This window comes from Cuculus canorus, chromosome 6 (genome assembly GCF_017976375.1).
Source record: "Cuculus canorus isolate bCucCan1 chromosome 6, bCucCan1.pri, whole genome shotgun sequence".
NCBI classification, from domain to species: Eukaryota; Metazoa; Chordata; class Aves; order Cuculiformes; family Cuculidae; genus Cuculus; species Cuculus canorus.
Window position 1 is genome coordinate 7,132,901 of NC_071406.1, and position 27,308 is coordinate 7,160,208.

A 27,308-nucleotide genomic window follows, 5' to 3' on the forward strand; every position below is an offset into this window, starting at 1 on the left:
AATTTCTCTCTGTGTTCTTCCCCATAATTAAATTGTATAAACATTCAAAACTTGATCTCTGTTAACTACAGAAAACAGCAAAGTTCTTGCTTCCACCGTCATAGCTGAAATGGAACAGACTGTCCTGGGCACATGTACAGCACAAAGCACGCTTCCTAGCTGGCATCAAATCCCAGCAAAGTCTACTTAGAAAAGAGAGAGAATGAGTAGAAATATGAAGTATTTAACGGCAATATTCACACAACAGCAGCAGTATCTTATTTTGCTCTTATTTGAGACTGAAATGCTTTCAGTAGACAGTTTGGAGTTTTTATTTTTCAAGGACAGGGAGAAAGGGTTTTGTGCATTATTAAATCAGAAGAGCTAAACTCCGCAGGAAGATAGGACAAGATCAGATGTGTCCAACGACTCTTCTTCACATGTGCTGTATCCATCAAAGGAAGAGGAGGCCCAACCTGCCAAGCAAATGTTTTATATTGAGCTGGAGGGTTCCAAATGTCTCACAACGGTGTCAGATAAACAACAGGAGACATGAGAAGGTGACAGGGAAGCTCTCACTCAACTGTTGCTCCTGTTTCGAAGATGAGTGACAGACAAAGAATTTTCCCCCATTTAACAACAAAAAGAAATCTCAGACCTCTCAGACTAGACACCTATGTGAAATATCGATGTTGCACAAAACCTTTTCTGAGATAAAGCGTACAAATATATTTTGTGTGCAAAGAGAAATTCAATCAAAATAGCATAAATTCTGCTTCCAACACTAACTTTTAATAAGAAAACCAATACCACAGTAAGAAGATTTCAATAATTTCATTAAATATTAAACTTTACAGACCACAGAGATTGCCCACTTATCAATTTAATTTCTTTTCTGCCAGAAATATTTGTATAAGGGGATAGTTATTGATTGGCCAACGGTAATTTGGGGCACATTTAATAAATGTGATAAATATACATTTAGTTTCATGCAAAATTACTGTGAAAATAGATCTACCCAGAAGAAGTATGAGATGGCAAAATTAAGAAACAAGGAACAATTGGCAGAATGTCCATTCTTTTTACTGTGACTGCTACTGATCTACAATATAGTTGAATAGCTGAGACTGCTGCCTGCTTTGCAACGGTTATAACTGCTTAAAAGCACCAGCTAGCGCCTGTCCACCATCCTGTGAGGGAGTGAGGCAGACTGGGGGCAGCTGGGGATGCCCCAGAGCACCAGGCACATGTGTGGTGGAGACAAGGACCAAAGTCAGACTGGAACACCAGCTCACAAGTGGTGCCCATGGCCAGGCAGGGCAGGGCTGGAGGGAGGCGCCTCCCAGCATCAGGGGTGTGAGGACTGATGGCTCCAAGGGGGCTGAAATGGGGTTCTGTGCCATGGGTGGAGTGGCAGAGGTCCCATGAAGACTGGCAAGGGCCATTAAGGGCTGTTAGTGCTCCCTCTACCCTGGCAGTAAGTCATTGGGATCTGTTTACTGAAATAAATAATACAGTGATGTTCACCTCCATCAGCAAATCTCTATGGCAAAGAAGAGTCAGCAGAGGATAGACACAACCGTTTCAAGAAGGTTCATTTTGATAGAGCTACAGACTGCTGTTGGGAAAGTTGCTACATATTTTCCATATTTGGGTTTTTTTAATTTTAATTTTTTTAAGTAAATGGATTAAGGGAGAAGTCACCCTGGGCAGATCCCACAGCACCACCAGGACCTGCATATAAATGGGAAGCCTGTAAAGGGTGACATGAAAGGAATCAAAAAGCTGTTTTATTTATCACTGAACAAATTAGCTTGCTTCTTTTGATGGCTATAACGATTTTCCTTATTTAAAAAAATACTCCTAGCATTTCCCTACTATTTCAAGTCTACTCAATTCCATAAAGTTACTGTAAATTTAAACCCATGTAAGACAGAAAGCAGACATTACTGCGAATGTTCTTGCTCTGTAAATCAACAAATTTCCCCTTCTACTAAAAGCGAGATTTCACAGTCAATTTAAGCTGATCTAAGACTGCACTGCTCCTGAACAGGGCAATCCAACTTCCTTTTATCTCCAGCTGCGTGTTCCCACCACTTCCCTTGTGTGGGCTCTAGAGATCATACAGGCAAAGGATAAACAAGATCAGCTCACTGATCCTACTGAAAACTAACACTCAAAATACTTAGTTTTCAGCCAGTTTTTAAACAAAGTTGAAAACATCTCTTTCAGTGACAATCTACAGTTAACCCTCACATAAATTGTCTGTGAAATCTCGGCATTAGACAGAGAGTGAATTGGAAAAAAATTAATAACTGAGTAAGAAGTGAAATAGATAGACAGACAGACAGACAGATAGTTAGATAGCTAAATAGATAGATAGATAGATGGATGGTTCAAAGAACCTGCCAGTCTGTTACAGGCAATTACAATATTTTGAAAGAACAATTTTTATTCCAGTTTAGAAAAAAACCCCTGATCTACACAGATCCTAACGTACAAGAAGTGAACAGTTAAAATGAAACAAGTTACACCAAAACACTCATTCTGAGAAATGTATTTCAAATCTACAAATACTTCGCTCACAGGAGACACATCATCCAAGAAAAAAATCGTCATTAAAATACTGTTATTTTCCCTTTCATTTTTCTTTACTATTTTTCTAATTTGATTGTTTTAAATTTGTAGGCTTTTTTTAATCTGTATTTATTTTAATCAGGTATTTTTTGCTAACCCTGCTTGTAAAGCAATTAGGAAGATTTTCCTTCCCCTTTTCCAGTCTTTCATGTTTGTTAGATTTTATCTGTGTGGTATGGTGATAATAAGCATACTGTTCCTTTCTGATGTTTGTTTCTTGCTGCTTCTGGTTTTATCTGTCATCTAATGTGTGTTGTAACAAGAGAAAGGGTAGCTTTTACAGCAGCTAAAGATACAACAGTAGAATAATGTGGAAAAAATAGGTTGTTCTAATTAACTTATACCATTACCAAGGGGCTTAATGTTTACATTAGAGGACAGGTAATATAGATAATTAGCATCATCCTAGATAAAAACATTTTAATTAATAATATCATAATACTGAATTTCCAATAATCATCAAGCTCAGAAGTGTAATTGCTGTACTTTTTGGCCATGTTTAGATGCTCGCATTTTATAAACATACTTTTTTTTTTGATGTAAATATACTGCTTGTAAGGATAGAAACCCATCTGATGAGGTCCACATACAGTTGGAATACGCCAAAAAGAGTTATTAAGTCTACACACACAGCAGTAAATTAAGGGCATCTATGACTGCAGATTTTTATTGCAGTCATAATTATCATGATATAGGCATGCCAGTTAAGAGAAGCAAATGTCTTTTATATAGGACTTGTGAAAAACAATCAGTAACATTCAGTAGATACAGACGTAAACTTGATTTGAACTGGTGACTTAAAAGCCTTAGACAATCTGTCCCATTACATCTCTGTAATATGTGACTTCTTAAAGTGTTAATCTTTCATAATGTTATTATTAACAGGATATTAACATTGCTTGTTGTGTAGCTTTACCTCTGTGCACTGATTTGTATTTTTAATATATTATCATCCATTCACATCTTAAAAAAATAACCCACTATGGACAGATTCTAGACATTCTCTGCACAGAGCAGCAAGTAAGAGGGATTCACCACCAGCAGAAGTTGTATGCCCAGACCCTATAGAAACATCATTTTTTGCATGGTACCCTACTAAATTGACAGTTAGGGCAAAAAAAAGATTATTTTCTTAAGAATGGGCAACAGTCCCCTGCACATAAACAGGTCAAATTGTTAAAAATGGGATGACTCTTCTTTTAGGTTGATTATGGCCAGACTGGGGTTCTTTGAGATTGCTCAGGGACTCAATAAACTCCCTAAATGTGACAAGATGCTAAAACACTACTGGTTTCTATTCTGACCTTTTCTGCTCTTTATCTTTTTGTCTGTTGTTTTAATCATGTAACCTCTTAGGGAAGGAAATATTGCCTTCTTTTATGTTGGGAAATTGCCCAGAACATTGCAGACACTACCCAAACAAAGAGTGACTATAATAATAACAAAAATAGGAGGAGTAGGTTTACTTGAATACATACCAGCAGTCCCCTAAAGACTCCTATCAAACTGAATGGAATTGTAACCTGGCTTATTGCTAAAGTAAAATTGCCCGTAGCTAATTGGACCAATATAATTAATGCCATCAAAATTTACAACAGAAATGATGCAGTGCTATGCAATCAAGAGATAACTGAATTTATTTCTGGAGACAGTCACATATGATCATCAACACAGCCACTCGAAAATGTAATACATAAAGAGATACCTTTTGTCTTGTCCTGAGAAGGAGTTAAAACAGATTGTTTTCTCTCAGTTCTGTTTGTGAATTCATAATCTTCAGTCTGACGCTGTTAGGTAAATCTCCGTGCCTCTCGCTCATAACCTGTAAAACAGAGATAATGATTTTCTTTTCAGAGCATTTGGATATATAGAAACAAAATGCTACATAAGAGTTCAATATCATTAAAACACATTTCCCCTACTGAATAAGGTCACAAAGCAAAACCTTTCCCTTTGATCTTGTTTGCTGCAATATGTCCTCTGCCAGACCTCAAACACATTTTAAATAGTGTATGATAAAAAGGTCAATGTAATAAAATAAACTGTGTAAATACCTCATTTTCCCTAGATTTAATTATGATGAATCTTCTCTGCTGTGATAACATTTTTTAACCTTTATAATTTCACAAAGTGCTTGTACCAGATTATGTTAGTCCCCCATATTTCATGCTATGTAGTTCCATTTATCTGCCCTCTATGAAATATAGAGCAAGCATGACATTTCATATTTTAGTAACTTGCGGTTTTACACAAGGAACACTGCCTTCTTGTAGCATTAATACCAACATTATGATTCAGACCCACGTCTTCTAAGTCTTTCTTTTAGGTTAATTTACTGCAGTAATAAACCAAATTATTTGCATGCTTCTAGTGTTTTATATAACAATGCAAGTATTTTAAAATTACAAGATTTCAGTAATCATTGAAATTCTGTTAATAATTCCATGGTTTTACGTACGTGATCTTACCATCAGCTATGAAAACATCAGCCTGGTGGGGCCCCCCACTGAGATTTGTTTATTTGTTGTTGATCCTTATGGGTATATGGTATATCAGAGAGTAAAACAGTCTATTTGGCATAGTTATCAGAATCTCTCCTCCTTAATGAAGAGGGATCTTGCTATTAGTTACCTAGAAAATGCTTATTATAAAGGAACATAGTCTCTACAGAAAAAAAGAAGCTGTAAGTATGCATTTAAAAAGAGAATATGTATTAAATAAGTAACTGCTGTTGAAAACACTGTCATAAATGAGCAAGTAGATGCAATGGTGTCTTTAGCCAAGAATGGATTTGCAGCTCTGTTAGTGCTCTGTGGATCTGTCTCACATCCTGTTACCCCTAGAACTTTCCTTGGGGAAAACTATCTTCATAGTTCAGCACTTGAGCTTGTTTATGGTTAAGGTCCTGGGAAAAAGAGATTGGACTCCACATGACGGTTTCTCCCATGAGCCAGGTTTCGGTTTCACTTCTGACTCTGGACAGGACTAGCAACCAAATTAAAAAATTGACATAAATCAAGTGAAAGTTCATTTTTTATATTTGATAGCTTTCTCACTGAAAAGCGGTAACATTTCAAGCACATCTCAGATAACAGAATATCAACAATGCCAAATGCCTATATGCAGAAAAATTGAGAATAAGTTTCTCACATCAGAATAAAATCACTGAACGCTTCTCCATTTCAGCTGGTGCTGGTTCAAACTATGGATATGCATAGAACTGAGCCTTTGGAATACCATTTTGTATTGCCTTATAGGACAATCAAGACCGGTAGCATTGATGATAACAATAAATGCAATTCTGAGCCCTTTAGTTAAGAAAATGTAATTGAATCCAGAATTACTCACTTTGTGTTGAGCACGTTCAGTAGCAATTTTGCCTTAGCAAATCTATCAGAAGTGGCTTAAAAAGCTGATTTAAGAAATGGAAGAAATCAGTGGACTTTTATTCCCCAAAAGACTCTTTAAATAGAAGGCTTGATGAAGTGGAAGTTAGCTAATGGCTGCAAAAACATATCTTTCAAGAAAATAGTGAGACCATAATGAAACAACCTGGAAAGATCCTGAGAAATTTAACATGTGGACAATTCACACAAAGGCCTGTGGATAGATCAAGATTCCTCTATCACTCCGGTAGCACAAAAAATAGAAGCAAAACCACTGGTGAAGGAGGGTTTAGAAAGGCACTTCTTTATCATTAATCTAGAGAATTATTGTTTTGTTTGACAAACATTTCAAATGTGTTCTACTCTTGACTTCTATGACAAGAAATAAATGTGTTTGGTGTGCAGTGTAGAGGGCATTTGGCTACCAGGGAATCTTGTTGGTTTTCTTGGTAGCCTATTATTTGGCTCAATGCAATTTAAGGACTATTTGTAATTGTGTATCTGTGGCCACAATCCCAGTTGCTCTTTGGAAAAAAGTTCTAGAGAAATGTCCTGGGAAAAAAACCTGCAGGACTAGTTTAGAAATTAAAGTTAAAATGCAGGTCAAGAGCTGGAAACAGGTTTCCAAACTAAATTACTCTGCAGCACTGTGAAACTTGTGTTAAAGGATATTCCAAAGCACAGTACAATGCAAATAAAAATAACGCATTTCTATTAAAAAAAGCTATTCCACAGATACAAGTATAAAAGCACAGTCCTCTAAAATACCAGCTGCAGTTCTGGACTTCAGTCCCCCAGGCATACTCTCTTTGAGCACAGTAAATGCATAGAAGACTGTGCCTCTTTGCATTGCTTTAATGTTTAAGGCCTTTGCAGACAACCAAATTAAATATATTTGCATCAAAAAAAGTGTTAAAAATAACTCTGAGCTTGTAAAGTCACCTCTCAAAATTCACAAATGCCAGAAAAAGGAAGAAATCTAAAAAATAAAGCTTGCTTCTCATACTAGATCTGTTTCTAATCCCATCCTCCCATCCATTGTACTCTGCTCCTATCCATAAAAAAAGAAATATCTAAAATTTATGGGAACATCTCTAACCTTAAGGTCATCATACAGAAATGCCATTATGTGGAACCTTGTAAAGATGTTGTCAGCAGTACCTCTACTGCACTCTATAGCTGGCATTTCAGCCTGTCCCTCCTGCAATTAACAGTCACGGTAATAAGATTTTGAAGTTTAAAGCTCTTTAAAGGAGAAAAGCTGCTTTTTCATCCCTTTCTCAAAGCATACAATATGATTGGCAAAGTATCAGGAATAATAAGACAACTAGTTGACGTAAACCCCAGGAGGAACAGAGCAGCTTTTGTTCTGAGCTCTCATCAAAATCTTGGAAATCTTGCAATAGGAAATGTTGCTGGAATGTAGGTTCTATTCAGAGTTCTCACACGTTAGGCCTTCAATAGCTGGAATCTCTTACCTGCTTCAGGAATTATTGCACACCGTTTCGTCTGCTGCCTCTGGCTGAAATGGCTATAGATAAAAATATTCTTGATACACAAAGTATATATTTCATTTTCTATTAACGGATCATTATTCTTGTCATCCCACTGGAGCATTCTGATTGTGAATGCAATAGTTGCTATAAAGCGTGCAATAAATGATGCAATAACGAATACTACACTTCATGAACAAATGCCTTAAAAAGAAAGCATAGCTTAAAGCAGTGTACCCGTGAAGACCATACTTCCTAGGCCATACGTTAAATGTAATATTAAATGTAAAAAAAGCCTTCTGCAAGTTAAAAATCAAGGTTGTAAAGTCAACATTACCAAGTCAGAAAAAACAAACATTGCAGCTCAAAAAACTTTTTATCATCATTTTTATTATCATTATCATTATCATTTTTTTGTCATCAAAACTTTATATCCACCACAGAGACAACATGAGCTACCTAAACATTTAAAAACTACATGTTAATGACTTCACAAGAAAAGTAACAGAATAGAAAACCATAACATTGGTCCTAAACCCCCAAATGTTTGCTGCAAACAGGAGGCTTTGCTATGTATACAGGTGTTTTTCTAAAACTCAGTATTTTCAGTGTCACCTCTTGCATTTAATTCCTCCCTTTTTTAATGAGAGGAAAAAAATGGAGATGTGCATTAATTTTATATTTTGCTATGCAAGTACTCTCACAAAATCTGTAAGTGTCCATTGTCACGTAATTCAAGTTGTCTGGACTTGAATAACCGGAGTTACTTCCTTCTAATCCATCCAGTAGCTTAAAAGAGATCACCCACACCATAAAAACTACACCAATTACACCAATAAATACTCAGCTCAAGGGGTAAGTCCAAACCAGTTTTCATATAAAGTCGAAACCAAACACAGGAAAGCCTTGAGGTAAGAACCAGAAGCACCAGAGAAGTGTGCAGGAGGTTTGGGATCAACTGATGTCACCATCTGCCTAGGTCAACGAACTAAGGATACTCGCCATGAACCACAGAAACCAGAGTGTCATCTGGGGCAGGTTGATGGCATCTTCTCTCCTGTGATACCGTGTTAAGGCTTTATTTTTAGAGATGAGTAGGGCCTGTTTATCTGCAGTTGTTGAGTGTAGGAAAGTAGAAACTGTTCACTGCTGCTTTCTCTCCCTTTCAAATCTACCCTCAAAAATGCAACAGATCTCCTTTTAGCAAGACAATAGAGTCAAGTTCTGCTAAAGATCAGCATTATTAGTTTGTATGTTTATGAAATCCAAGACATTGTCTATGTTTGTGTAAGATGTTACTAATTTTTTTCCCTTTTAACTTTGCTCTCTGGTTTCCAATTTGTTTTACAATCCTTTAAGTTAAAAACATTAGATATGTCCCATGCCTCCTGACTGGTCACTTGCTGTATTTGAGTTGGAGGGTGTTCCTAAAATGAACACTGATCACATGTGGTGTGAGCTTTAAAATAAAGTGACTCTCCAGTACAAAAGATGCTTATAAATGACACACTTTAGCATGTTCTTACAGATCTCTGAGAGATACAAACACAGGAACATCACTAACAAAAGATAACTTTGATGGTTCCCAGTTCTGCATAAAAATCCATTTAAGAGTATAGATGAATTTACCAATTACATTTAGAAAACATTTTGGTCACAATGTGTAGTTCCTTCTGCTTTCAGAATGAAATGTTGGGTTGGAGGGGATTTTTCAGGACAAAGGACTGAAAGAACAGGGGGGGTTTATTGTGGAGCTGCAGTGCCGAGTAGTCAGTGGTAGGTGGATACTGCTTTGCAGAGAAACCATAACAACTACAGCAAGAGGAAAAGGGAAATTCCTCAAAAACTTGATTTCACTCCTTTGTATTTGTTCTATTCACGCATACTTGTACCTGTAACAGTGATTCACTGGTTTCAGCTTTTTAGTGACTTTGGAAGCGCTGCAGTGATGCCAGCTGGTACAGTCAAGAGCTTTCAGTTAGACACAGAGAGAGGAACATTGTATAAATAAAAGTCAGTTAAACAGTTCCCCAAATTAACTGCTGCTACGTAGCCCAAGGCTATAAAAAATCTTGACTGGACCAGCAAACTTTCAAGCCTGCATCCTGCCCATTTTCCTGCTATGGGGAGCTTTTGTATAAGGTTCATTGTTAGACAAAGCAGCTATTACAGCACAGGAGTCACTTCAGGAATTTAATCTTATTTGAGTGGATTATCAGAAGCCATTGTTTTGATGTTTCTTTATTTTCAGGGTTTAAGAGAAAAGATGCTAACCCATGGTCCAGTTCATTAAACTATATTCTGAATTCATTGCTATTTATGTCAAAATTCAAGTGTAAAATGAAGTATTACAGAGTATATTAATTCATGCACAGAAAGTTTCTCAAGATCGTGTACCCTCTGTTTGATCTCTTCTGTATGTCATATTCATTAAGCATTCTAAATATCACCATAAATACATAAAGATCTGAATATTATTAACATTTGATATTCAATATTTATTTTAAGTATTTTTCTACCCTGCACTTAACTAATCACAATATACTAGAACTAGTTACAATTTTCGGGTCAGTGCATTAGAAGTCAAGATTTCTTACTGCTTTCCCTGATTGCTCACTGCTTCTGGGAAATAAATGTTACATTTATGCATAGCAGTTACCCTGGATGACTGACATACATTTCCAAATTTCTGTGTCAACTTATGCCAGCTGAAGATCCTCTCTCTGCACAGCCCTGTTCTGTTCATTTGTCCTCATTATATTTGAAATAATTTATATTTCTGAGGGAATATCCCATGTTTCTTTTTAACAAGGGGCCTCAAAATTCTTCCCTAATCAACTGATAGGTACACAGACAACTGTGGATGGGCACTATTAACACTGAAGTCAATCAGTTTGGATGTATGCAGCAAAAAAGGGAGTTTCTGCCTAAGCTACAAATTTATTCCCCCCTAACTTGTCAACTTTGTCTAGGCAAACATTCCTTTTAACCCCAGATAAAGACATTTCTAGTTGGACTGGAGATTCTATACTAAAACCAAACCTAGGTAGAAGGTGTAGTATGTCCTGTCTATGAATTCATGACTCCTAAAAGCCTTTTCTACCTTGATCAGCAAAAGAACTGTTCTTCACCCATTAATTAGAACTTTACTATAGAAATTGATAAACTAATGATCTGAGGAGTACAATTTTTTGTGCCTACATGTGTGATCAATGTTCAGAAACATATTTCATTAAATCTTCAAAGCAGTGTAAACCACTAGAAGACCATCATCACCTGCATGTTTAGTCCTCTTCAGTCCTCCCTTCAGGGGCATTCAGTTAGGTTAAATTATTTGTTCCCCATGTCCAAAACTCTCCTTCACTGTCTTTTAAATGAGGGACCATTTCATGCTGTGTGATCTCAACTTCCCTTGATGACAGCTCTATCCTACTGGAACTATAAACTGTCAACATCAAGAGCAGCATTTAGGTGTGCAGAAGACAGAAATGGCTCAGCAGCTATCTGACAAACTCTTTCAATAGAGGTCAACAGCCTCAGCATCTACAGGGAAAACTGCAAAACTCAATATTTCCATCAAACAGCACAAAATACGGCTAAAAGTTTCTTGCTGGCTGGAAGTAAAAGAAAAATATTTTGTACACATTACAGTTTCAGAAAATTAGTAGATAGAATGATGACAGACATGGAATAAGACAATCGATCACCTTGATTTGGTAAAGGTAAAAGGTGTGCATAGTCAGCCTCTGGGAAGTAACACCTTGTCGTAAATGTGAGGTAATACAAGGCAAATTTCCATCTGTGACAGAAGGCCAAGAAGGCCACACTAATAGTGTCTCTTCGTTCCTAGGCACGGTATTGTCACAGTCAATGTAAGGCAATCTAAGGTCACCTTTATCAACAGATCAAACCAAAGCTGGGTTTTGTTTTTGTTCTTTTTTTTTTTTTTCAAAAAAACCCTCCAACAACTTAACTTAAGAAATATTAACTCATCATGATTATTTCTTAACATGATCCATATGATATGAAGTCATCTAATGCTCCAGGTTTTCTTGGATTCAAGGAAACACACTGTTATCTTCTTTTTAAAAAGCTTTAAGCTGATGCCGTGGTGGTTAAGTGGCTTGCCTGGAGTCATCCAGCGCATGAAAAGTAAAGCCATTAATAAAGTCCTGAGTCCCAACTGACAAGTGCTACAAAGCAAGGATTGGAGTGTAGTTCCTCTCTACGTAAATTAAAATGTTATGGTCTATGTTAATAGAAATGGGGGAATTTCCGCATTGCATTAAACCCTAGTGCATATTACACAGTAATATTGGACAGTGGTCAGCAGTAAATAAAGCAACTCCCCTCCCGTCCAGTCAACAAATGTTTTGCTTGTCTCTCCATGCCTGCCATTATATTTTCCATGGATCTCTAAAAGTGCATTTTCACATTACTGGTAAGAAGAACTAATGGCTTGTTCCGCTAATGTCAGTCTTGATCCTAGCAATATAATCCCACCACTTCCTTTCTATGGGCTCCAATTCCACATGAACCAATTTAAGGATCTAAAACATCAGAAAATTAACCCTACCACAACAAGAAAGTGAATAGTCACCTATCCCTTTTCTGCCTGAAACTTATTACTGTGGAAGCAGATATTACTCATTGTAACAGATGAATGAAAACAATAGTGGATTAACCATTTTCTCCTTTCTGAAATTCTGTGCATTTGTAGCTTCAGTTATCTGCAAATTGTAGGAACACACACACAACACGTCTGGCCAGTGACCTCCCTCTGCTACCGGTCCTCCGGCACACAGCTGTGTGGCTTCCTCAGCCAAAGGAGCAATAGGTCACCACTATTTTAAGTCCATTGACTGTCCTCTTATTTTAGTCTTGCAAAATTAGGAGACAATAAGCTCCTCCTCTGTTTTCTCTAGGCCATTCATTATTTCATAGTTTTCCCTCCTGTTATTCATGTTTGTTCTAAGCCTAAGTGTCAGTCTTTTTTCCCTGCCCTTGCCTTGAAATAGCCTCATGGCCCTATCCTGGGCACCTCCCCTGACAGGGACAACCAAAGAAATACTTTGCTGGTTTCAAAATGCACTGATTTTATTCTTACTATTTTCACTCATTTTCATATATGCACACCCAAGAGTTTCATTCTGTATCACTTTCCTACTAGTGAGTTAATTTAATTTCATATAAAGTTGATAAAAAACATATTTTTTTCTTACAAAGCAGTATTTTACATCCACTATTTACTGATATAAATGACAGCATCAAGTAAACTGGAAAAGAAAAATTCAGCCTAGAAAAATACAAGCATATTAATTAAAACACATTGCCTGTCCCTTACTGAATTATACATTTCTAAATCTTTTAGAAGCATGCCTTTTCAAATAACTCAGGGGATTTGCAGTTGCCTACCAAGCTTTTCATTTCTAGGTCACTTGTTAAATCTACCCCAGGTCAGCACTGACTGAAAATTATTACTGTCTGGCAGCTGTTTTGTAGTCTACATAAAATGAATTAGTGGTTTCATTCCACTTCCTAATGGACAAGTGGCCCCATCTTACACTTCGACCTAAATGACACCCAGTTGACTACTGCTAGAAAGAACTAAATAAACCCTTTTTATTCTGTAGGTAGGTCCTCATGGTCAGCATTGAGGCTGGTGGGACCCTCGGGGCTATTGTAGCTCTACTCTACAAAAAATAAAGCCCCCCATCTATAGAATTCCTGTAATCAGAACAGATAGAATGCTATTTTGGTGAGCTCTTGTGGTTATTTTTTTCATCCTCGGAGGATCTTTGCGTGTGGTTCAGTGGGGAATATGGTACAGGTTATGCACTATTACAGTTAAAAAGAGAGTTGTCCCCTCTGTACCATTTCACAGTTCCAAGGGCAGAGAATGTTTATGTGTATGTGTGTGTGTGTGTGTGTGTGTGTGCGCACGCGCTCGCGCGTACTTGTGTATGCATGGAAGAAACCAGAGTAATAATCCACAAAGGTTCCCTGTTTAATAGCTGTAGAAAGAAAATTGCTATTTGATAGAGATAAAAACATGTTTAAAATGTTTAAATAATAACATGGAGGACAAATAGATAAAGGTATTTGCTCTTTAATGGCAAGAGATGGAAATTATATTTGACTTCTACTCGTTGTGCTCTACTTGCATTAGGAATAAACCAGATTTTGCCATGTTGAAAGCCCCCAGTCTTTCACTTTTCACAAGGATTGCATTCCTTTCTTTTTAGAGGTGACACAAGCACGAATGCACCAACCTATGTTATTAAAGTGCTTTGTGTCTCTTTTCTGTATTTAAAATATTTCTCACAGAAATAAAGTTTAAGTCAGTCCATTATTTCCTCTCTCTCTTGTCTTTTTTCCTAGGATGATAAATAAGCCTCTGTGAATCTGGTACTGTCCTGTCCTTACTGAGCTAGGACAAATTTCCCCTAAGGCCCCCATTTTCCTCTGCGTTTTCATTTGTCATTCTGCTCAGCCTGCAGCAATTCAAACAGACCTGTTCCTTGACTGAGAAATCTTCACCTCTTCCTATCCACCAGGATAAGGTCGCTTTTCTACTGCTTTGTGACAACTGAAAATAAAAAAGAGGGACTATCAACTTCATCTGTCACCATCTTTTCATGCTTTTGTCCCTCAATGACCCTACTGTCTCTGTTTCTCTTTGTTTGCTTCTTCTGAACTTATTGTTCATCTTTTATTCTTTGCTACTCCCACTCTCTTCACTGTTTAACCTAACTTTTCCCAAAGTACCTTCATTCCACAAATAAAAAGCTGTTAACGTCAAGGTGATTTCTCTACCTTGAGAACAACACCAGGATCCAGGTTGGGCTCAGCTCCACACTCTTTTTGTAATTCACCACATTGCTCTATTTGAAAAGCCAAATGCATAAACTAGCCTGGCTCCTAGGGAGAGTATCTTTCTGTTACCAGAATTTGTAAGTAAATAATCGAGCTGATACCCATCCTTCTGTTATTACGTGGATGACATTTTCTGTCAGACATGGATTGTCAATAAGACTCCATTTTATTGTTATTTTTACAAGTATTGTTTGTACAATTTTATTTGTACGTTTCACTTTTATCCTTTACCACTAAGTTAATTGCCCTTACAGTATCACCCTCGTCTGGAATGCTGCGTCCAGTTCTGGAATCCTCAAGGTAAGAAGGATATGGAGCTGTTGAAACGGGTCCAGAGGAGGCTACAAAGATGATCAGAGAGCTGGAGGACCTCCCATATGAGGACAGACTGAGAGAGTTGGGGTTGTTCAGTCTGGAGAAGAGAAGGCTCCAAGGAGATCTTATAGCGACTTTCCAGTACCTGAAGGGGCTACAGGAAAGCTGGAGAGGGGCTATTCGTAAAGGCTTGTAGGGATAGGACAAGGGGGAATGGGTATGAACTGGAGAGGGGCAGATTTAGACTGGACATAAGGAAGAATTTCTTCACCATGAGTGGTGAGGCACTGGCACAGGTTGCCCAGGGAGGTTGTGGCTGCCCCATCCCTGGAAGTGTTCAAGGCCAGGTTGGATGGGCCTTGGGCAGCCTGAGCCAGTGGGATGTCCCTGCCCATGGCAGGGGGGTTGGAATTGGATGATCTTTAAGGTCCCTTCCAACCCTGACTATTCTATGATTCTATGATTCTATGATTCTACTCTGAGGGCCCTGCTCACAAACTGTCTCTCCAAGAAGGAATTTACCTTTATGGAAAGTTGTTTCCATGTAATGTATATTACCAAGAATCATAGGCAGAATTACCAGTGTTTTGTTACCTAGAATTAAGAGTCTTCTCAGGGAATTTTGGATAAAGAATGAGCATGAGGCCAGTTAAACACACACTGCCATTTCTGGTCTATCTGCCCCTGGCTGGAGGGTAAGAAGTTGCACCAGTTTTGCTTCACAGTCAACTAGGCATTATCTAGAAGCAGAGACAACCTGCTGTTCTGCATAACACTACTTCTATTTCATTCTGCACATCCAACTTATATGAACAAACAGAAATGCACATTATAATTCTACAAAGCAGTTAATATTAAAAGACATATTGTGGTAGCTTCCAAACTACCATTCCAAGAACTAACAAAACCAACTTTCCAATGGTTTTGTGATTGTGGTTGTATTCTTTAATATCCAACTCAACGCACCTGAAGTATTTGCTGTTTAGACTGCAGCCTTCCCTGAGTGGGGTACTAATTTAAAAATCAAAGTCTAAGAACACAATGAAACTTTGTTATTGCCATGTCAGGCACTGATCTCCTTCCAGCTCTCAGATTCTGACTCTGTACATTTACATTTTGCTTTTACTTGCCTATTCTTGCCTTTGATTGCTACCTTTCTTATAGGAAACCACCTTCCACTGGCAATAAGACAGACAGATGATGAAAAGGCTCTTCTTTGTTCATAAAATTTGAATTGTTTGTGTTTGATTATTATCCAAAGACTGACACTTTGGTTATGACTCGTTGTCCTTGAACGTGCTCTACAATAGTAGTTCTTAAACAGTCAGACAGGAACTACTGAATTAATGATTTTCATTGTGTTTTTGTGATAAACAGCAGTACGGAACGGGACTGATTTTATATGCTACTCTAAGATCCGTATTTTCAAGGCACAAATACTTACGCTTGATACAAGCAGTACAGTTGCTGTATTGGTCAACAGAGACTTCCTTACCAGCTCTGGCATAGATTCATGGCTTCGACACTAAAATCTGACATTTGTGGCTGAAAATTGCTTCTCTCTCAGAGAAAAATCAGGATTTTATGAACTACTCAATACTACTTTGTCTTTAGGCACCAGAAGGGTACTTTCTCAGCAGTTATTTCCATCTCACATAAAATTGATCTTGCTACCCTAATAACACCTGAAGTCCTAAAGAAAGGGAAATAAACTCTTTAGAATTTAACAAAAATGCATAGCATAAAAGTTACACAAATGCTTAGATTTTGTGATCATCAGGTGTGTGATATTTTACCTTTCACAGACATTGCAGCTACCAAAGGAACAGAATTTCAGATCAGAACCTAGGATAATGGGACTGAACTAGGGTCAACAACTCACAACAAATCTGTCAAGGCAGTCAATTGCTTAAAATTCTCTTTACTGTGACTCCGTTCCTAAAGCTTGTTCCTCTGGCAGTTAAAAACTTCATGTTTTTACAACGTGTATTCACCACGATATTATATCAAGTCATTTGTGCGCTGGTACTGGTCCAAGTATTTCTTTTCCTATTCAGATGTCTGCTATCCTGCTTCATTGTTCCTGTCAACATTCATTTTGTAAACTGAGGAGAAGCTCTTTCAGTCTCCTCTCGCAGGAGCAGCTCTCCATTCCACTCTTCACCCCGATCATCCTTCTCTGCACCTATTCCATTTGAATTCATCTTTCTGGTTTAGAATTGTAAAAGAAAATATTTCAGAAGACATTTTTCCAGTGCTCTGTGTGGCAGCATTAGTATTTCTTTCTGCCTTTAGTATACCCTACTTGATATATTCAATAAGCAAGAGCACCTCATTCTCAGCTGTATATGAGAAATTCACACTCATCCCACAATCGGCTAATACGTTTCTGGTTTTCTCCCTTCTATCATGTGTGAGGGTATCCCACTTTCAACAATGAAAGCTCACTTTCCACTAGTAGTGAATTTCAGCAGCTTACTACTTTTTGTCCCAAAGCTAAAGTAAAATAGTAAGTGTAACTGGTTCCAACAATGAACCTTGGAGAGCTCTAGTGATTGCCTTCCTGCAGCCTACTATTTCCCTTTCAGTGTCATCATTGTTATTTCCTTTTATAAACTTCCTTATTCGTATTAGATATATTATATTAATTCCCATAGAGTCTAGCTTAATAAACTAAGCTCTTCAACACCCAAATAGCATCATATGAAATGCTTTACTAAAGTCCAGACAAGTGGAACATTCTCTATTTCCTTTGTCTAGAAAATTAATTAACAATGAAAGCTATTGAGTAGTCCTACTGCAATATAGCTTTATAAATTCAACTGCCTTTTGGCTCTATTTTCCATTTACTTCCACACCTTTAAATATTCTTCCCACCAGAGGTTGTTCTAAAGCTTTGCATGCTAATAAGAAAACTAAACCAATAATTAGCCCATGCTATTCTTTTTAAAGGTAGACTGTGTGTTTGCCATCCAGTAGCCACATGACTTTATCTCTGTTTTGGCAGATTTATTAAACACTGACTGTTTCAAGAATTCTCATTTAACATAGTTCTTTCAGAATCTGATGGAGCTGATATGGTTCATCTGATCTGATCACATGGCACTTCCTGAGCTTTGCTTCCACATTGAGTTTCCATTTCTGTATACTCGTTCATATTCATAGTAGGCACCTTCACCTTTGTCCACTTACTCAACACCTCCAATGTTTTTGAAAGGGGAGAAAGATCTCTAATTAGTTTGTCCCCACAGCTGAATTACACTGCTCTTTCAACCAGGCTTTGAGCCTTTGTAGATCTATATCAAAGCAGGGAGGACTAACAGGCTGCTTTATGGAAAATAAGTATTCTTCTTTTCACTAAAATACATCTAGGAATCTTTCTAAGACTGACTCGTAGATACATGCTAAAAACAGATCAAGTCTTGTCTAATTTCTGAGCACATTTTGGCAAATTCTAGGAATTGAATAGTCTTTTTCCAAATTCAGTAAAATGTTATCTATTTTGCATTGAGCACGACGGTAAAGTGGCTTCTTAGTTTGGTTTCAGCTTTAAACCACATGACAAACGATCCTTCCCAAAAGACTTTATTTTGGTGGAATAATTGTTATCAAGCAACTCTACATTAACATCTTCTTTGCTTAGAAAAGAAGAGGGAATAAAAAACACAGCTTTCAAACCACAGAACAACCGTTGAAAACTTAAAACCACAATACCCAAGAACAGACTGAGCCTATGATTACCTAACACAAAACGCGGTTTAAACTGGGCAGCATACCAAGTTTTTCACAGAAACCCAAGGGGAAAATGGAGTATAAGTATCCATGGTTACAGTGACCCTTGCTTGGCACCTGAAGAGATCTTTCTAGAAGAAGACAGGTAGAAACATTTATCAGGGTCCTCAGAAGTACAAGGCTTCTTCCTGTTTTTAAAAGTTAAAAAAAAAAAAAAAAGATAAAATTGCACTTCGTACAGACTGTCCCGAACACAGACTGTAACCTAGCAATATTTTTAGAATTCCCCTCTTCTATGTTTTTCAAAATATCCACTCAGTACTGAAAAATAACCCCAGAAATATAAAGCCGTCTACTTAAAATAATGGCAAACTCCTAGAATAACAATTTAATTTACGAAGTGGGTATTTCAAGACTACAGCCTTACTTGTCATGTTCAGTTGCACTGAACTCATCAAGAAAAGAACAGTATTGTAGGCTATAATTTTTAATGGAAGTAGTTTGAAGTGTAAATTAAGCTAAATTGGAACCATCACTGTGAAGTACTGAAGCTCCCACACTGCTTGTACTTCAAGTTCAGCACTACTTTGGAGGGTAAAGGTAGAGATAAACACAGACAGTTTGCCTGAATGGTATGTTTTCTTACTCCTTCACTGATACTCACTCACCTGTTCTCTGCATGTTTTTTTTTAACTGTATGCTGATGCATAACTGGGTATATTGAAGCGTGAACAAACATGCACACATGAACAAATGTCCATAACAACTCATTTTCTAGATGCTTCTCATCTACGTGCAGTAATCTGGAGAGACAGTGAAAAAAAAGAGTGCTGAACTGAGCTTGAATGGTAAGTTCCTCCCTCCCAAGAGAGGGGGAACACAGCTATCTCATATTAAGGTCCATGTACAAGCCAAATGCTTGTGAAAAAGTAAGACAGTGAGAGATTATTAATGCCATTCATTTCCTAGGATGTCCATTTTCTATTCTTTATGCTCCTTAAGGATTCTGCCTCACTTTCTCTTGTAGAAGTGAGGGCTCCACAGTTCCTCATAACAGATTGTTGCAGAATCACCCAACTGTGTAGCTGTGATACTGATCAGGCACCAGCACTCTATCACTTCTCTGTCAAATCTGTCAGAGCACGTACCATGATTTTTGTAAAGTCTTCATTGCAGATATTATACAAATCATAGAATCAGAGAATCATAGAATAGTTTGGGTTGGAAGGGACCTTAAAGATCACCTAGTTCCAACCCCCTTGCCATGGGCAGGGACATCCCACTGGATCAGGCTGCCCAAGGCCCCATCCCACCTGGCCTTGAACACCTCCAGGGATGGGGCATCCACAGCTTCCCTTGGCAACCTGTGCCAGTGTCTCACCACTTTCATGGCAAAGAAATTCTTCCTAATGTCCAGTCTAAATCTGCCCCTCTCCAGTTTATACCCATATAAAAATATCAGCATCAACAAATGATGTTGATCATGTCTTGTTCAGCATGAAGTTTGCCCAAAGTTGCCTGTTCTACTTACTAAAAATGAATTTGAACCAGCAAGAAGAAAGTTTAGCAAGCTCAGTAGTAAGAGATTAGCTCTTTATATCATTGGCTGGAGCACTCCTTACACAGTAAGAGAGATCCTGTAAATTGCATTTACCTCCCCACTAAATCAGAAACAGAGCATCAATATCCCAATCATTTCTTCAAGCAGCTCTCCTGCTTTCGTAGAAGCTGGTAACCTAATGACTGAGCAGAAATCATACCGTCTGACCTCGGCGATTATTTACAAATATTAGGCCCTATATCCTTCCTACCAAATTTTAAAACCAGCAATTATTCGTGACCAATCACCTCAAAATAATGTGTGTGACATCATGCTCATTTCAATTAATGAACAGAAAAGTGAATGTACCTGCCATAAATATTCCTATCTCTCTATCTACATCCTTACATTTGATTATAAATAGATGGATACGGCAAACTGTGTCTGTGCATTTATTCATGGTATTTAAGCAAGAGGGATTGACTGCAGCACTGAAAATCTGGCTACATTTAATGGAGATATTTTTGGTTGTTTTAGAAATGTTGGGTCATGTTTTCAACAGACATCAAACAAATGGACAGTTACCAAGTAAATGCTATCAATTATAATATACTCAAGTAGGAAGCACTGACTCAGAAATGTAAACCCGATCTCATTCCTTCACCTCTTGATACAAAAAAAAGGCCATATCTCAATGTTATACAGCAAACCTGGCTTCCAGTGGTAAAAGAAATTTGGAAGTTTGGAATTCTAAAGCAAATTTTCAGGGAAATAGTGGGAAGACAGCTCCAAAAGAAAGAAACAAAAGGAAAGCACATCACTGGATTTAGGCGACCTCCCTCCTTGCTGAACAACAGCTTCAGTCACCAGTTTTGAGAGGAAGCAGAGACAGGAGCAATCCCTGGCAGACAGATTCAAAAACAAGTATCCAAGCTGAGGTTTAGCACCCATATGTACAGACTTCACTTCAAAGCTGTTGCAATAAAACTAAAACATTTGTGAGCTTCAGACTGCTAAACTGAGCTAAACAGGAAGAGTTGTTGCTCCTACTCTGCTTTCAGTGCCACTTTTTAGACACAAAACAAGTGGGCAAATCAGCTAAAGAAACTATTTCAGCAAGCTCAGAAGCTCACAACATGTGAAAAATCAATACTTACTACTGCATCCAAAGAAAGGAATTAGAGATGTGTGAAAATGGTAAAGAAAACATGGCACACATAGCATACTTTGCCACTTCCCAAGCACACAAATCCACAGACACCATTTCAACAAAAGATTAAATCAAGAACTGTCAGGGCGGAAACACAACATCGAAATGCTATTTGCGTTATGTAGAGCAAACAGGCTTAATGTACGCAAACCTAAGTGTATGTATTTTGATCCAGATAACTCTGGACACTGCTAGCAGCAGAGGTGTCAGAACATGGTCCAATGGACCTATTTGGACCAGTAGGATAATTCAGGTTGGAAGCAACCTCTGGATTCAAAGCCAGAATGGGTGATGCAGGCCCTGTTCAGTCTGTCACTCTCCAAGCAACTATGTTGTGTTTACACTGCTCAGAGGAGCAATGCATAGTCCCAGACAGAACTGTACCTCTAAAGCTGCTTACTAGCAGATCATGACATTGTAAAACTGCATACATGAATATCTAAACTGGATTTTCTAATTTTATATATGTGCTCCTAAGATGGGAATATAGCATGCTCTTAGCAGGGGTTCACAGAAGCAAATCCTGTCCCTAATATTCCAAACTGAACTGTAAGCAAGTTTCTAACAGAATTTTACAGCATAAAAGAACATCATAAAAAACACACTTCTTAGCTAAAGAGAAATCTATCTGCTAGGAAAGCCAAAATCCTACTATAACCAGGTGGTTATAATAAAGAAATTGCTTGTGATATAGTTATACGGGTTTTAGCTTGTTTTCATAATTCTGATCTGACCACAGTTCTGGAATAACTTCACCCTGTCTCCAGAAGAGTTCTGCTGTACAATCATCAAAGATAAACTCTTCAGCTTCAGTGATATGCAGATGAAGACATGTCTGTTAAAAGGATTAACAAAGTTGTTCAAAGCATCTTTTCAGTCTACTCTGCTTCCAAACAAACAATAAACTATCTGCATGCAGTGAGATTTGCTCCCCCATAAACATAGCCAAATGGAGGAAGAAGATCAGAACCTTAATGAGTTTGGTCCCCTTTGAATTTTAGCTGATCAGTGTCACCAATAATTTCAATAGGCTCTAAAATAAGCACTTTCTGTCTTCAAAGTGCCTTGCAAACATCAACCAATTAATCCCTACAACTGTCCTCTGAGGTAGGTAAGTAGGGATTGTTATCCCCATTTTACAGCTGGGTGAACACAGTCTGAGGGGTTAAGTGATTTGCTGCAGGCCACAGATGGAGGTGGGATTAAAACACAAGAGTGACTATGATTCCTTTCAGAGGACAGCAGTTTTTTTTCTGCTGACTTTTCTATGCTGACTTTAGACATCTTGGCCTTGTGGCAATACTTAAAGGAAACACAATAAATTCTCCTTATTACAAGCAAGGAACTGTAAAGAAATCTGTTCTTTATGCCAGCGTTGTTACCATTTTTGTTGCTTTATACTGATGTAAAGCTTTTCCTTTAATTTTGTTCTGATATTCAAGTATGGTTCCTTTCGTACACGGACTTATTCCTGTGGTAATGTAACTTGGTACCAACTGAAAGACACGTCCTGCTCCTTTGCAGGTTTTATTTTGCCTTCCTCCTTTCAAATCAGTGCATTTAGGTGGCACCCTGCCCATAAGACACTCCTTCCAGGATCAGGGTAACAGTTGGTAGGCTTGTTCCATGCGGCACAGGCAGAAAGAAAGAGACAGAGAGCTTTGAGAACCAAGAGCTAAGAAAGCCATTAACTGAAACTCAACTCCAGCAAACCGCTTGTAACCGCTCTAACAGGCGTAAGATTGATACCTTTGCCACTTCAACAGAAAGATCAGATGGAAAAGGCAGGGTATATCCTCTTCCTCACTCTGTATACAACTTCAGGTCACTTGAAGGCCCATTTGTCATGAAGTCAATCCAGTGCAGGGTGCTAAACATTTGAGTTTTATACGGAAACCGCTTCTCATATAGTGGCAAACAAGTCCACAACATCAGTTCCCTGGAGTATTTTTTAGAATAGAAAAATCCACTGCTCAAAGCTAATGTCTTGTAAATCCTGAGCACATTTTCTGTTATATCTTTCAGAAGCCTCCCCGTACAGGAACTGACATGTACAGAGAAAATTGGGGAATACTCAAAAATTATTTACTCCCTGCTATACACTACAGTAATTTCAGCTATGCTGCTGGTTATACATTTTTAAGACACAATCATCTATGTGTCCTGAAAGGATAGTTGCGTTAAGGCTAAACAATAAGGAATAATTTATTGATACACCACTGTAATTATCACACTACAGTGGTTTTCATATATTACAGAAACCTGGGATCATATCTCTTTTGTGTTGTGTCACCCACAGACAATGGTGTCATCAACCTTTTATTAGCTAGAAGTTTACTTTGTTAAAGACACTTGTAAAGCCTTCAAATTAAGTAATTTAAAGTAGTTAAATAAAATGCAATTTATGTTTCTGCTCTGTGGCTACTGAATCAAATGAGTATTTTTTTCCACTAGAAAGGTTTATTAGAAACTGTTTTGCTCCTGCATGACCAGCACTGATATCTCTTTTTAGAAGACAAAAAATAGGTTAATTATTCACAACCTGAGGAATTGTATTGTTAGCGTAACAGTGTAAGACATAGGATTTTGAATCTTAGAGGGCACATTTTCTGTAACAAAAATATGTATTACATGGGTTAGGAAGGGTCTGATTTTCACAGTAATTCTGGGACCAGAAAAACATATAATGCAAAACATAAGCTTGGAAATTGCTGTTTGCTAGCTCTGTCTTAAGAAGATTTGTAGCTAACTGTGATTTGCATGCTCTGCAGAAACAGCTCCCTTCTGTTATCACTTTGGAAATCATTAACTTGCCCCCGATGGTCCTCTGTGCAACAAAGGAAGTTTTCACGTGGAGTTTGTGACAGGAGAAACAAAAGAAATGGTAGATAACGAAATAGCAGTGTGAACGATGCTTTTAGAGGATCTTCATCTAAACCCGTTCCAGTGACAACTCTCAGACACAGCATCAATCCCCAAATCTTCTGCCACTCACCACCACCATGCTCCAGGGCTAACGCATGGAACTAGACTATTCCTCAGTTCCGAATTTGAGAATATGTTCTCCGTAAAAAAATATCTGTGACCCATATGAATTTCTGGCAAGGTAGGATCTAATTTTTCCTAAAAGTTCATCTCCCCGACATGGAGCTCTGCGTCCCGATCAGTTTTTTAGCATCTGTTCAATATGCACATTATTGAAAATTTGGTTGACATGTTTGCAAGTTTGGTAGCTGGAGAGCCCTTCAAGCAGCATATCCTTGCTGGAAACTGCACAGAAATTGCTGGAGTTATCAGCTGGGCAACCTCCATAAGTGAAAATTTAAAGATTATTACACAGTGAAAGATTATTAGGACACGATCCTACTCATCCATATATAAAAATCCCTCATCTGCCCATTTATCTGCCTGGTCACTTAATGCTGGGCTGAGGATTCCTTGGAGCATATATTTTCCTATTTGTATGTCTAGAAAGTAGTGAACACATCACAGATTCTATGGAAAATATGCAATGAAAACCAGTAATTATAATTTTGTTGCACTTGTTTTTAAAGAAGTTCAGCAGAGTAGAATTATGGTAACATAAAGCTAGGATTATTATCTAAAAATGTGGATTCAGTATAAGATCTTTTATTTCATTAGAATTCTAGCATGGTATCCCTCTCAAATTTTTCCAGATATAAACCCAAAAGTAGATATTGTGTTTTCAGAAGACTGCTAATCTCTGAGTTATAATCAATTAAAGTTTGCCTTTAACGCAACTTGTATGTGAAAATCCAGACCTGCTAACAAAATATTCATTACTATCAAATTACGATGTAGTTAAAGTATTTAATCACGTTATAGAGAGTTGGGGGTTTTCAGCCTGGAGATGAGAAGGCTCCAAGGAGACCTTATAGTGACCTCCCAGCACCTGAAGGGGCTACAAGAAAGCTGAGGAGGGACTGATTACAAAGCCTATAGTGATAGGACAAGGAGGAATGGCTGTAAGCTGGAGAGGGGCAGATTTAGACTAGACATAAGGAATTATTTCTTCAGGATGAGGGTGGTGAGGCTCTGGCACAGGTTGCCCAGGGAGGTTGTGGCTGCCCCATCCCTGGAGGTGTTCAAGGCCAGGTTGGATGAGGCCTTGGGCAGCCTGAGCCAGTGGGAGGTGTCCCTGCCCATGGCAGGGGGTTTGGAACTAGGTGATCTTTAAGATCCCTTCCAACTCAAACTTTTCTATGATTCTATGATTCTAGGTCATAGATAACATACTTTGTTTTGAGCAAAAAGAAAGATAATCAATCAGTGTTATTAATCAGAACCAAACTCATTCTCACTGTAGGGCAGCAGAAGTTGTAGAACTTTCAAGGGAAGAATTTGACAAGAGTGTGACTCTTGCCAAATTCCTGGAAATGATCTTTGCATCTAAAACTGGTGGCTAACTTAGAGCATGTAAACTGGTAATAGGGGCATTTAAGAACAAAACTTTAGTCAAACTTTCATTTTATTCATCCCTTGGGGTAATTTGAGCATATTGTTATTCCATAAAAAATGTCTTTCTCTCTTCTTTCTACTCCGAATTCCAACTCTAAAGAGTAAATCCATGTAACCAAGCTCATTATTCTCAATAGAGTTCCTTACCATGCTGTGAGTTGTGAAATTGGGGGATGATGACAGCACCCTATTCTAATCAAAATCTTTTCTGCAAATAAGTTTACCTGCATGAATATCAACAGTACTGAGACACAGAGACAACTTAAAGGACATCCACAATTCTGTTTTATTTTTCTTCACTTTTGGATTGGTTTTCCCTTGCAAACATATTTTATGATTGTTATTTTTATCCTACAAATACAATTTCAGGGTTTTCTCCCTCTCTCTCTCTTTCTTTTTTTCTTTAGAGCATCCAACTTCTGGAAACAGATCATTACTAAAGATATTCACCCCTCACTAAAATCACTATTCACTCTTTTTATTCAAGCTTTTAAATGAAAAACTAATTTACCAAGCTTGAGATTAAGGAGAAAGACAAGCAGCATTCCTGATACTGGTGGACAAATAAAGAGCTCACAGTTGGTGGGTTTAGACGACAAGGCATTGAGCACGTAAATCCACGATTTTGAATGAAGTTGGCAGCACCATTATTTTGACAATGTTTTGTTTTCTTCCTCATTTCTATTGTTTCCTTAACACAGTTCTTGTAATGTCCCAAAGCTCTTTGGAATGTCATCATATCTTGAACATGTTGACAAAGCACAGGCAGCTCCTCATCAGCCTTCTCACCCAAAACCATGGACACCATAGGAGTCCAGAGGGTCACCAGCAGCCTGCTCACCTTGCAGCCTCTACAAGGTCTGCAGAACCTCTCATCCCTCTGCGAGGACCATCCCCTTAGGTCCTGCTCACTCTTTTCTCAGCAGCATTGAGAGACAACTCTGAGGACTGAGCTGAGAACATTCTGAAGGGTACACAGAACCTCTCCTCTTCCTCCTCCATCAGGATCTCTGGACCAGTGACTTCACCAGGAGTTCGCCTGAGGCAGCTCCCCAACACACTTCAAAGGATTTCCTTGAAGGGGAAATTCAAAAACTCGCTTGTAGGAGAACATCAATGGGACAGTGCCAAGTGCCGGAGTGAGGAGCATCGCCCCCACAGGTACTTCGGGCCAGTGCAGCTCCAAAGCTTTTTGGAACATCATCATATCTCAAACATGTTGACAAAACTCAGGCAGCTCCTTATCAGCCTTGCCACCCAAAACCACGGACACTAGACGGGTCTAGCGGGTCACAAGCAGCTTGTTCACCTTGCCTGCAAGGTCTCTAGAACCTCTCATCCCTCTGCGAGGACCATCCCCTTAAGTCCTGCACATTCTGTCCTGGGCAGGGTTGAAGAGACAACTCTGAGGACTGAGATGAGTACATTTCGAAGGATACAGTTTATTTTGAAGGGTGCAGTACATTTGGAAGCGCACACAGGACCTCTCCTCCTCCAGCAGCACCCCCGGACCAGCTCGCCTGGGGCAGCTCCCCAGCACACCCCAAAGGATTTCCTATTCAACATTCAAACTATTGTGGGGCTATTCAAACAGCCGCTCGTAGGAGGACACCAGCGGGAGGGCGGCAAGCGCCGGGGCGAGGAGCATCGCCCTCGGGGCA

The 27,308-nt window shown here is 38.4% G+C and overlaps 1 long non-coding RNA gene across 1 annotated transcript in view; it reads right to left on the reverse strand.

The window, feature by feature from the left end:
- Positions 1-215: 215 nt before the first annotated feature.
- Positions 216-27,308, reverse strand: part of LOC128852599 (uncharacterized) — a 74,186-nt gene continuing 47,093 nt past the window's right edge. The window contains exons 3-4 of the long non-coding RNA XR_008450577.1: positions 4,322-4,438; positions 216-455 (exon numbers count right to left, since the gene is read on the reverse strand). This is a non-coding gene — a long non-coding RNA (uncharacterized LOC128852599). The remainder of the gene's footprint in view (positions 456-4,321; positions 4,439-27,308) is intronic.